The sequence below is a fragment of the Meriones unguiculatus genome, chromosome 10 (genome assembly GCF_030254825.1).
Source record: "Meriones unguiculatus strain TT.TT164.6M chromosome 10, Bangor_MerUng_6.1, whole genome shotgun sequence".
NCBI classification, from domain to species: Eukaryota; Metazoa; Chordata; class Mammalia; order Rodentia; family Muridae; genus Meriones; species Meriones unguiculatus.
The window spans coordinates 105,418,419-105,432,053 of NC_083358.1; the positions used below are offsets into that span (position 1 = coordinate 105,418,419).

At 40.8% G+C, this 13,635-nt stretch overlaps 1 pseudogene; it reads left to right on the plus strand.

The window, feature by feature from the left end:
• Nucleotides 1-1,917: 1,917 nt before the first annotated feature.
• Nucleotides 1,918-2,907, plus strand: LOC110559853 (glyceraldehyde-3-phosphate dehydrogenase-like; annotated as a pseudogene).
• The last annotated feature ends 10,728 nt before the right edge of the window (nt 2,908-13,635 follow it).

Here is a 13,635-nt window from a genome sequence, read left to right on the forward strand (position 1 = left end):
AAGTAGTTAACATTATCAATCTTGTTATGGTGCAATGAATTTAAACTAAGCTAGATAAGCCACTGTAAATGCCAAAAATCAAGTGATTACTCTGCTTTAAGCCACAATACCACCTTCTACAGTTTTCATTCATTGGCACTCAGTAATCAATGAAACCATTTATTCATTAATTGATGTCAGAGACCAAGGAACACCCTAGAGAGCATAATGAGTGTAGGCAGCTGATTTCTCCTGAAGTAGGCAGGACTTAACAGATGAATTATTTAGCTTTCTTCCATTCTGTCTTACTATTTATCATTTGATTAAGATGGAGGACTAAGTCTGTAATTAATAAAAAGTGGTGTAGAATTATTTTCAAGGCAAGAAAGAGAAACTTCGAAACAATTTTTTTTTGAGAATGAAACTAGCCCTCATGATCAACCAACATTAATGATTTAAAAATTAAATTTTGTAGTTGTTCAACTACATCTTAAAATAGTAAGGCATCATTTTGACTATGTTGATATCCAGATGGAAAATTCATGTCTCTTATCTGATACTGTAAAAGTTCTCAAAAACCTCATCATCCTTTAAATTTTATTTAAATGGCAGTATGTTACAGGTGGGAAAGGGAAGGAGATAATTTGTCCATAAGTGACTTAATGTCACATCTGATATTTAAAATATCTGGAAGTTTACAGAGCTTTTAGTCAATTGTATTTGGGAATCATGTCTAGCCATTTGGAAACATCTGGATGATTCAATGTTCACCCAGATGTTCATTTTTCAAGCAGCTATTTGGCAATGTGATTTTCCAGTTGCCTGGTCTGAATTTTGCTGAACTTTTAAAACTCTGCATTAAACATTGGTGTTGTGTCTCCTCCACTGGCCTAGCTTTGGAGTAATCAACTAAGAATAAGCTTAGGAACAGAGCTAAGTCAGTCTTCTGAACTACCCCAGAAGCAGCAGATTGCTCCTCTTTATTTCACTTCCTATTTTACGCTGGTGTTGAGCAAGTAACTAAAGCTCTCTGGGTAGGTTTTAAATTTTTTTAAATTTTTTTAAAATTTATTATAATTTATTCACTTTGTATTGCAGCTGTAGCCCCTCCTTCATACTCTCTCCATCTTCTCCTCCCATGCTCCTTCTCCAGTCCACTGATAGGGAGGTCCTTCTCTGAGGAGGCTTTTTAAAGGTTTGCTTTGGTTGTTAACTTGTCATGATCTAGAAACATTGTGGAGACAAGTGTGTCTGCATATCTTATGAGACTGTCTAAATTATGTGTGTTTCTGAGAAAGGATTCATTCTAATTGCTAGACTGAAGATAAAGAGTGAACTGAGCTCTAGAGTTACTACTCTCTGGTTCCTGACTGTCAAGACAACCTGTCCTGTCACATCTCAGATTTTTTGGTCACAGCAACAAAGTAATTAAGACAGAAATTTCCCAAGTTGTTTTTCTTTCTTTCTTTCTTTCTTTCTTTCTTTCTTTCTTTCTTTCTTTCTTTCTTTCTTTCTTTTATTCTTTCATAGCAACAAGTAAATTAATACAGAAACCTGTACCAACTAAAACTGTTGCTATGACAAACTGGGTTTGAACACTTTGGGGACTGGTTTTTGAGAGGGATGTGGAAGCGTCCATAACTTTGGGCTGGAAACACCCTGGGACACTTTAAGCATAGCTCAATGAATCATTATGCTGGGAGCTTGAAAGATAAAAATACTAAGAGAAATATGAATGCCAAGGCCATGGGGATTCAGAAACAGCTATGGGCCATTTGTGTCACATTCTGGCCAAGGACTGGCTGGATCTTGTTAGTGTCCTGAAAGCTTCAGTAAAATTAAATTTAAAGGTAATAGAGAGGCTCTCTGCTCCTCCCTGTTCCCAAGACAGCTGCATCTTTTAGTGCAGTGCCAGCCTCGTCCCGTCCCTTAGACACGATGGTGAAGGTCAGAGTGAATGGATTTGGCAGTTTGGGGTGCTTGGTTAGCAGGGCGGCCTGCAGTTCTGGAAAAGTGGAGATTGTTGTCATCAATGACCCCTTCATCAACCTCAACTACATGCTCTGCATGTTCCAATATGACTCTACCCATGGCAAGATCAACGGCACAGTCAAGGCTGAGGACAGGAAGCTTGTCATCAACAGCAAGCCCACCACCATCTTTCAGGAGCGAGATCCCACTAACATAAAACGGGGGGATGCTGGTGCCGAGTATGTTGTGAGGTCTAGTGGTATCTTCACCATGGAGAAGGCTGGGACCCACTTGAAGTGTGGGACCAAAAGGCTTATCATCTCTTCCCCTTCTGCAGATACCCCTGTGCTTATGGGCATGAACCATGAGAAGTATGAAACTCACTCAAGATTGTCAATGATACTTTCTCACCATCAACTGCTCATCCCCCTGACCAAGGTCATCCATGACAACTTTGGCATTGTGGTCTCATGATCACAGTCCATGCCATCATTGCTACCCAGAAGACTGTGGATAGCCCCTCTGGAAAGCTGTGGCATGATAGCCATAGGGCTGGCTGCCCAGAACATCATCCTTGCATCCACTGGTACTGCCAAGGCTATGGGCAAGGTCATCCCGGAGCTGAACAGGAAGCTCGCTGGCATGGCCTTTCATGTTCCTATCTCCAAACTGTCTGTGTTGGATCTGACATGCTGACTGGAGAAACCTACCAAGTGTGATGATATCAAGAAGGTGGTGAAGCAGGCATTGAGGGGCCCCTAAAGGGCATCCTGGGCTACACTGAAGACCAAGTTGCCTTCTGTGACTTTAACAATGACTCCCACTCTTCCACCTTTGATATTGGGGCTGGCATTAGCCTCAGTGACAACTTCACAAAGCTCATTTCCTGGCATGACAATGAATGACTACAGCAACAGAGTGGTGGACCTCATGGCCCATATGGCCTCCAAGGAGTAAGAAGTCCTGGATCAACCACCTCAGCAAGGACACAAGAGCAAGACAGAGGCCCTGCGATGCTGAGGAGTACCTGTCTCAGCTCAGCCCCTGACACTGAGTATCTCCCCCACAGTTTCCATCCCAGACCCCCCAGAATAGAGGGAAGGTTCCAGAAAGCCCTACTCAGCTCACTGCATCCACACACAAAAAAATGGTAAGAGAGTAATATATTTGGAGGGGGAAATGTTTGTTTGTTTGCTCGCTTGCTTTCTTGTTTGTTTTATCTATATGGATGTTTTGCATGACTGCGGACCACAGGCATGCAATAGCCACAGGAGCCAGAAAGAGGTGTTAGATCCCTTGGGGTTGAGTTGTGGGCCACAGTGTGGGTGCTGAAACTCTGCAAGAGCAGCCAGTGCCCTTAGTCACTCACTGAGACATTCCTCCTCCACTTCCTGACAGGGAAAATCTGAAGCCAGGCTAGCATTCAAGCTTTATCACGGTTACTACACTAATACATCAAGGCTACTGCTCACTGCTCTCATGCAGGTCTGTGGTGAAGCAGAGAGGTTAGAAAACTCTGAAGTTTGGGAAGAAAAAGTATTGGACAATGCTAATAGAGATTTTTAAAAAATCTATCATTGTTAAAGAGATTCGTGCCTTTATAGAGAAACCTGAGCTCTGCCCTGGGATGACAGATAATATCCTGATGACAAGACCCCACTTATCTAAGGCTCCATCTTGTAAAAATGTAAAAATTTGAAAAAGAGGGAGCCTAAACTGGGAGTGCTACTAAAGTGATTTGCTGCTCTAAAACAGTTGTCTAAGACAGTGTTCTTCAGAGGCAGTACCCAGAGACCAATGGGACTGTGGTGCAGGCAGGCCAGGATCCATTACAGACTGGAAGCAGAACATTACAGCCTTGTCCACAGAGTACTGGTTCTGTGGGCATAAAAGGCAAAGGACGGAAGTGGCCATAGAGTCTTACACCAAAGTTGCAGAGAACTGATGAAAGCTGATGAGAACAGGCAATGTATGGCAGGGTCAGAGATCCTTAAAGAAGGCTCCCAGAGGCTATGAAGTTAAAGCCTGAGTTGCAGTGGAGATGCAAGGATGTTGGACATTTAAGAACTTGTCCAGTGAGGGAAGCTGAAGACAGGGAGTAGAGCTAGCCCAAGAGAGATTCTACATGTGGTGTAGGTGGTATATCTGGAAGCGTTAGGCTCTTCATGCCCTTTGAAGCCCATATGAATCTATCATGAGCCCTATATATGAGACATGGAACTACAGGAGTTCCATGTGAGTAGAAGTTGCCATTTGGGTTCTATTATTCTTACCCAGTGTAAAGCTTCATATTTACATGAGTATTTCAATGTGATCATAAAAGCACTTATGCACTTCTTTATGAGCTAAGTAAATACTCTTCAAATTATAAAGTATACCACTAAGATGAATTCATTTGAATTACTCCAGTGAATTTTAAAATGGCACTGTAGATAAGTTACCATTTAGATGTAAAAGCTGCCCACATCTTTATTGGTATGCTGTTCATGGCTTCTTCATTATTTCCCATTTGTACATTGCATTATTCCTTTATTACTGATGCACATTCTCTCTGCCTGTTATTATCTAGTATAAAGCTGGAGCTGAAGTCACTGCATTGAGAAATGCTCTCTCTGACTTAGGGCTTCTAAGATATTGGTCACTTCAGGGAGTAACCAAAGAGTGACAATTTTGGTAACGCTTTGTAAAAAAAAAAAAAAAAAAAACAAGGAATTAATTTTTGCGTAGTATGTTTTGATCAAAATTATTTCCTATTCCTCCTCTCTACCTCTTTACCCACCCAACTTCGTATTGTCTCTCTTTCTAAAATCAATCAAACAAACATGCCAATATAAAACACAAAATACCAAAATATGAAGTGTGCACAAATAAAATAAAAAAAAATAAAATAAAATAAAATAAAATAAAATACAAAGTATGCTTTGTGTTGGTCAGCTGTTACTCTTGAGCATGAAGCCTGCCCTGGAGTGTGTGTGATTCAGATACCTAGTAACACTCCATTGGAGAAAACTGATTTTTCCCTTTTCCAGGAGGCATTATTTGCAAATAACTTTTTGATTAAAGGTGGGACTTCAGATGATTCATGGCTGCAGCAATCCATGATGATAATCCTGTGGCTAGTCCTGCGTCCACTCTGGTAGAATTTACTGTGACAATGGCCACTCTCAGCTGCTCCATCGTAGTATCAAATTCTCCAGTCCAATTACCTAAAATATAGCTCGACAATTGTTTAGACAGATTTGCAGCACAGGAAAAATTCTCATGTTGTATGCTAGTGACACAAAGTCCAGCATACTTTCATTGACAGCCAGGTTGAGCGATTTGCCATAGGGTATCAATTTGCTCCTGCAAGAGGTCAATCCTCTGATTGAACACCATCAAGCTTCCTTTTAGTTGAGCATTAATTCCTTTATGTACAACTAAGGCATGAGCTACATTGGCTAAATGATTATTCAGGGTCTGAGCAGTCTGCCCAGTATGACTCATGGCTAATGCCCTGGTGGTAGCTCCAACAGCCGCCAATGAGATGGTAGTAACAATGGTGGCTGTAGTTCCAAGATCCCTTTTCTGTCTGAAGAGAGTCATAGCGTGAGGGGCATCAATGGGCACAGGCACCCAGTGAGGCATGCGAGTAACCAGGGCATACCTAAATTTACTAGCATTCCAGCATTGGGCAAAAAAGCAAGTATCATTACCACAACTACTTGGCTCTATCTGGCTAATAATGAATAAAAATGGGGGATATAGACAAACAGGTGTGGGCTTATAGGAAATATTATGAGAAGCCTTAACCCCTCGTTGGAACATCCTGCATCATGGATTGCTGCAGCCATGAATCATCTGAAGGAATGGGCGGGCATGGGAGCGTTAGCAGGCCTTCTGGTGTTGGTCTCCTTGGTTTGCCTGTGGTATATATGCAAGATTAGAGTCTCACAACAGTGTGATGCAGCCATGATCATTCAGGCCTTTACAGCCATTGAAGCAGGACATTCTCCCCAAGCATGGTTGGATACCATAAAAAGCTAAAATGATACGCTCAGGATGCGAGGCTAAGCACTGCACTCAGGGTCAGCCGCTTTGGACCCAGAGAAGAGCATGTCTGATTGCATGCGGGTTGATGCCCCAGGTCCCGCCTCTGAGAAAAAGGTATCAGACGGGTCTGATGCTCTTTGGGTGAACATCTGTACAAAGTCCCAATTTATTTCTAATATCAGAGATCAGACCTCTACTCTTGCCTGATGCGTCTAAAACAAAAAGGGGGAACTGTAGAGAGCTGCGGAATGCTATGCCTTAAGGATGGAGCTGGTTTTCTGCCTTCCACCTTCCCGATGGTGAGTGCTCTCTGTCACGAACAATTCCACATTTGGCTAAGGCTGAGGATCTGGCTTGCTTCCATGTATGTGGACCTATCTGCATTGCCCACGTGGCATGCTGAGGTTGGCTACCCAGAGGCTATTTAAAGTGGGCTGGCTTTCCCCAGGGTCCGAGGATTGTTCAAGGTTCCTGAATAAACTGAATTGAAAAAAAAAAAAAAAAGGTGGGACTTAGGGTTTAGTTGCTCCTCTCAGTGCTGGGATTTTGTCTGGTTTGAACCTGTGCAGTCCTTGTGTATGCTGTCATAGTCTCTGTGAATTCATATGTCTCTCATCCCTGTTGTGTCTGGAAGATGTTGTTTCCCTGGTGTCATCCATCACCTCTGGACCTTACCATCTTTCTGCCTCCACTTCTGCATAGATCCCTAAGCCTTGAGTCAATCTTCTCCCCCAAAGCTCAGGGATCTATGTGGAAGAGGAGACAGAAAGATGGTAAGAGCTAGAGGTGATGGGTGATGACGTCAAGGAAACAGAGTCTTCCAGACAAAAGGGAGCTAATACACATATGTTGTAATATAGTGGAAAAAGCTATGAGAGATTGGCATTGTTTCCAGTTCAGGGTAGGATGGATCAAGGGTATTACCCCATGTCTCCCTTATTCAGTCTACAAAGACTGAGTACACAAACCAACTATTTCTGGATTTTGAAAGAAGGATTTTATAAAAACATCACATCCGATTACTGAGTGATCCACTCCCTACAAACTGTTCATTTGTGAGCTGCGGCGTTAACTGTCTTCTATTGCAGGAAGAGGCTTCTCTGATGAGGGCTGAGTGATGCACTGATCTGAGTTTCCAACCCAAGTTTCCCCACGATGCTGCCTAACCAACATCAAGGTAAAAATGTCATGTGGGCACTGTGTCACTTAGTTCTCAACATCATCAGAACTACTCTACTGTTGGAGAAACTGCTTTCTGGCTGTCTGGGAATTTGCAAAGCCTATTAGCTTGTTGTTTTTCATATACTCACAACGTGCACTTTTGGCGCAACTTCTGAGTGTCACAAAATTTCACTGTGGGTGTTGAAGAATGCATGGGCTACTTACTGCTTTGTATTTGACCAATATCCAGACAGTGTAACTTCAAGCCTATAGAGCCTGTGCCAGTCTACTTACAGATTAGGGTCAGACACACCACTCAGGTGTGTTTTGAAGGAGTCAAACAGCTATTTAAGTTGTAAGTAATAACAGGTGCCCAAAGGTAAGACAAATGCAGAAAAGATGTTCTGCCTTAGCATTGGCAAGAAGATGTGTTTCAGAGGGCAGACGTGGCTGAACAGATACATTGCCAGGGCACAGTAACCCATCCAATAAATGAGGCCAGGCCATACCTTGTAGACCTACAGAATAATTTAAGACTTTGTTATTTTAAAGAATCAATGAGAAAAAGAATCAACACCAAAGTTTTTAAGCAGCATGGGGATCAGGCTGAAGGAAACCACCCCAAGGCTGTTTTCCAAGTTCAGACAGCTAAATTCTCTACAGGGAGATAATTTTCTCTACCGGAGCCAAAAATCTATGCTTTTCCCCCCAGAGTTCCTGTGCCTGTTTTTATATGCCATTTCTGGGTTCATAGTGAGTTGAGTTGTCTGGGGACAGAAAGCAAACACAAATAGTCCATTGCTGTTGATATTTAAAATTCTGGTCTTCATCTCAAACAGCTCTGGTGTCATTTGCTCTTAAAAATCCAGAAATTGTTGATTTGTGTATTCAGTCTTTGTGCATTCAATAATTGAAACATGCTGGACTGTCCTTGGTCCATCGTACCCGGAACTGGAAACAGTGCCAATCTCTCATAGCTTTTTCCATTATATTACAACACATATATATTAGCCCTGTTGTCTCTGGGAGACTCCATTTCCTTGAAGTTATCCATTACCTCTGGCTCTTACCATCTCTCTGCCACCCCTTCTGCATAGATTCCTGAGCACTAGGGGAGGGATTTGATAAAGCGATGCCATTTAGGATTGTGAACTCCAACTATACATACATACATAGGTTTGCTGCATGGTAATTTAATGTATGATCTGGTAGCCAAAATTACTAATTAAGACTAGAATTAAGAACTGCTGTTTGCCTCAGCCAAGGTTACCAAGAAAAGTGGGAGTACTGGAAAGTGGATGCAATTGGAAATATCATACATTGTGAATTTATAGTTATTCAATAAATTCTGACATCGTGGAAGTTCAAAGACATGTTCAACTGTTTTTGGCACGACGTGTTCATGACACTTGCATGACGTTGTAATTTAATAAATATTTGTTAAAAAACCAAATAAGTAGAAGAAGGTCATAAGTTATTTCTTACAGTATGCAATATAGCTGTAGGTGTGGAGGGAAAAAACTGCCTATTCCTTACCTTAGGCAATGTATATGCAACAAAAGGAGCATCAGGAATTATTTTGAAGGATAAAGATTAATTAGTCTATTACAGAGAATCTACAAAGCCATAATAATGGCAATATACAATGAAACTAAGAAGACAGACTGAGTCTAACTTAGAGAGTTATTAACATACAAAGAACTTGGACCTTATTCGGTGGGCAATGGGAAAAGGCCAAATAGTTTAACTAAGTAAGCAGTGAGACCAAAAAATTGTAATAATGAATGATTTCTTTGGCCAGAGAGGGAAAAATTAAAGGAGAATAAGGACTGTCTACACTAGGGGTAGATGATTTAAGAGCATGAACTCAGAAAGTAGGAGTAGAAACAAAGAGGAAATGACTCTAAATGAAGCCCTATAAATGACTGACTGATTGACGGGTTGGTTGAGCCGGAGTAGAAAGCGCAATTAAGGAAAATGGTAGCACCCTTGTCAAAAGACAACAGCAAGTTTCTCTAGAGAACATAGGAAAAGACCAGTGATGTTTTCCTTGGAAAATTCTATCTTTAGTCTTTCTGAGATGCAATGTGACTGACTACTCCATTTTCTTGTTCCTGGGCTTTGCAAGTCCTGTTGCTGCAGGGGCTCTGACCTTTCCTCTGCAGCCTGGCATCCAGGCAATTCCTGAGCTGTCAAATTTCTATCCAGGTGGCCTCCATAAATATCTCAACAGAATTTATTTTCTTTAATTTTCTTTGGCCTGACTTGAGAATTTGCTGATTGGGAGACTATTGGAGGCTAGCAAGCCCAAAGACGGATCGCCACATCTGCTAGCCATTTGGATTAATTATTACACCTGTGCAATAAAACCTGCATTCATAAAGAGGTGGGAAGGAGACTCATACTGCAGCCTCGACAGGATCTCCACTCGTTCCCAACCTTCCCTCCAGGTCAACAGCATTCTTGTATTATGTTCTTTGGCATACACCTTATAGGAAGTATCCCATGGCTTTTATTCTAATGCCTCCACTAGTATGTCTCTAAATCCTTTCAATTTTCTATCTCAGACCTCCCAGGGCATCCTTTCCTGTCATTTTCTAATCTAAATTCTAGCCTGGTCCTTCTCTAATCACATGACACCTAAGATATTAAACATCAAAATTGCTCTTCTCATCAGCTGCCCACCCTTCCTGGCTGTCTTTTAACAGTAGAAAGGATCTTCCTTCTCAAACAATTTGATCAAAACTCCCTCCATTGCCTTGGCTTGTAAGCACCTGTCTCTCTTTGATCTGTTAAGAGAGTCCCAGGAATTTACATGGCTTTCTGTTGTCTCTTTGAAAAATTAGAAACAAATGCTTCATACTGTTTTTAAGGCTGTCTATTCACTTAATATTGCTATTCTTATTTATGATTGATCTTTGACCTACAACTATTTTGTGGTTGAGTCAGGTAAACCTGCTCGGTCTCATGGACATGAGATTTTATTCTTGGTTGCTGGATGCTTAAAATCTTAACTGTACACAACGCTCCTAAATATTCTCCCTTTTTGTTTCCCTCAAGTTCCTTTGCAAAACACTTGCCAGGAGTCATTCCAGACTTAAAACTCCAATAAATGGAAGATCTGTAGTCTAATGGGAAACTGCTGAGAATCTAGTATATGCGAGCCCAGTGTGGGTCTTGAAATTGAAGGAGAGAAATGACCTTTGTACCTCTAATCTAGGCTTATGGTGCTTGGAAAAGCAGCAACCTTCACAGCGCACACGTTTATGGTGGAGACTTCTCAGTTCCAGAGCCATTTAACACAGATGAGAAAGAGAGAGCGAAAAACAGACACTGGCCTAGACAGTCAGCTCTGGAAAAGTAACTATGCCAACAAATGAGACAGCAGGCATTTCAATTTCATTTCCCTCATATACAATCATGTTATTAAGAAGAAAGTATGCTGGGAGAAGTAGAGAGGAAGAAAAGGAAGCAATGTGCCTATCATCACACCTCCCGGTCAATGCATTTAAGTCCTAAATTACGACCACCGATGGATAATTAAAAAGCAGTGTCATGAAGTTTCATCACACTTTGAGGTCAGAAGTGGAGGAATTAAAAACAAAAGTAATAACGGGGTTGGTAAGGTTCTCTTTAACTTTCTACTCTGTCTTGTTTTCACTAGTCTGATTCGGTCAATTTTGATAAGCTAAAACTGAATGACACAACAGTCGTGGCAAACTCATGATCAAGGCAGGACTCCTATGAAGAAAAAGGTTTGTTCCAGCCAGCCGTGGATTTGACCTTGAGGAATTGCTTCATTCCTTTTTCTTACATGCAGCTTGTTCTCCTATACTTTTATGGCCGTGCATCCTTTTCCTCATCATTCTTCACTGTTTGTCTCTTTAAGGGAAAGAAAAACCGTGACTCACTCTGAAGGATGTGGTACTCAGATGGGGTCTGTGAAGGGGATCTGCCTAGTGTCAGACCAGTTTTCCCTTCCGTTCAGCAGGTACAGAGAGCTGTTCTGTGTCCCTTGGGCCAAGCAACATGGATGTAGGTACTGAGTATTCAAGAGAAGACAACTGAGAACAAGTACTAAGACACAATGACAAGGTTATTGTGAATGTGTTAACAAATGAAGTTAACCCCTCTTGTGCTTAAAAGTGAAGGTTTCTATGCTAAAGAATTGATCGTGTTGAAATGGCATTGTGTGGTGGACAACTCCTTTGCCATTTATTCCAATAAACTGGACAAGTTAGTGGATGTGAATAACTTTATTAACACACATGAGCTAAAACGTGATTCATAAAAAGTGAACCAAGAGAATTTAAAAGGCACAAAGGCATCCATGAATAAAATTCAACATTATACAGGCATGCCAAGGGAGAGAGACTAAAATATAATTATGAAATCAAATAGCAATTTGCTTTAATAATAATGAGAGAACAAGAGAGGGGTTATTCTTCAACATGTCTTCTGACGAGAAGATAAACCTTAAATGGCTAATTTGTTCTAGTGTTAAACTTTTACTTACCCCAGTCCATTTTTGTTGTTCTCTTTTTATTTTATCAATTTTAGCTTACCATGCAGATGTTTATCATGACATCTTCATAATTCTCACCAATACACTTCGCTTTCATTAATTCAGTCTCCTGCTGCCCTCCCTTTTGTTCCTCTGTCTCATTAGCTGGTTCACCCCTCCACCCCAGTAAGCACTCCCCTTTTGGCTTTCTTATGTGGATTCTGTAATCCTGTTTCCTACCTCTCATAAGGCCCCACCCCTTTTCTCGTGATCCCCTTTCTATAGAGAAACAAAAATGTATGTTTGTCTCTCTTGGATCTTATTTTACTTAACATTGTGATTTCTAGTTGGGTTCACTTTCCTATAGATGCCATGATTTCATTTTTCCTTGTGAGTGCACAAAAATTTTATTTGTAAAAATGAACTGTATTTCCTTATTTATTTATCTGCTGATGGACAGCTAGGCTGGCTCAACTTCCTGACATTTGTGAATAGTTCAGCTATAAATGTGGATGTGTACATTTCTCAGTGCTATGTTGGCTTAGTCTTCAAATACACATACAGTTGTGGCTCTTATAGGTCATATGGTGATTCTACTATCAGTTTTTGAGGACTTTGCACAGTGACTTGCATAATGATTTAACATGTTCACATCCTGCCAACATGACATAAAGTTCTTCTTTATTCACATTTTTTTTGATAGGATTTATAGTCTTTTTTTGTGTGTGGGGGGGGGTGGATAGCCATTCTGACTTGGGTAAGACAGGGTCTTAAAGCAGTTTCAGATCCCAGTTTCCTGATGGATAAAAATACTGAATCATTTGTCAAGTACTTATTGATCATTTGTATTTTTTCATTTGAGGACACTCTGATCAGCTCACCAACCCATTTCGGCATTGGATATTTTGTTCTTTGTTTTTTTGGTTGGATGGATGTTTTGTTGTTGGTGTTGTTGTTGTTTTGATTTGGTTTTGGTTGGTTTGTTGTCTACATTTTTATTGCATTATATATCTTGAATATTTTAGCATGCAAAATATTAGACATGCCGTTTTTAAGCATAATTTATTTTAGTTGATTCTCCCCACCTTGCTCCCCAATGCTCCTGCCGCCTGACCCCTTCCACAGACTCGTTTTTTTGATTCCGTTGTCATTTCTATCTTTTTGCTCTCTCACAACCATTACTCAAGGTCTCTTTTTTATCCTTCTTTGTCTACTGTTTTGTTTCTTATAAGTTCACTCATATTTATTTCTACTGAAATACACATGTCCATAAATTGTGTTATATTTAACATTCATAACAAAGTAAGATAGGATCTATTACTTTCCATCATCAAACAGACAAACTGGAGTGCAGAGAAGTCAGTTAGCTTACCCAATGTCGTGTGTGTGTGGAGGTGAGGTGTGGATGGGAATGAACCCTGTGGCCTTCACAGAAAAGGCCAGTCATAGATATGAACTGTGTGAATGCCCAAATGAAGTCTAAGTACAGAACAAATGGGAAGTGTTTGGGGAGGCATTTCAAGGTGAAGCTACACATCTGACTGGAGAAAGCAATAACCAGTCAGAGGAAGGAGCACCTCAGCACCCCTATTGAAGGCAGGCTCCTCACATCCTTTCATTACTCCTTTCCTTCTGAGGCTAATCCAGAGGCACAGACGGGGACCCTTTATGAGTTATGTGACCTTGAGAAAGATAATCTTAGTAGGCCTCAATTTCCTCTTTTTAGTAAAATTAGGAGACTAGATGCAGTTATTGTAAGTTTGGTTCAGCTGTCTCATCCTGTGGCTTTTATGATGATGGTAAGAAATTCTTTCCTCTTCTGTCATTTGAATTATCTGTCTTTAAAGGAGGTTATGGCTATGCATTGTTTGAGCTGCCTCACCTGGCTCTCTGCTCACCGTCAGCACCATCTTCTCATTTCACTATCAAATATGAGCATGACGCTGACTTTTGCCTTTTTTTATTATTTACCATAGAAAATGAGTGTC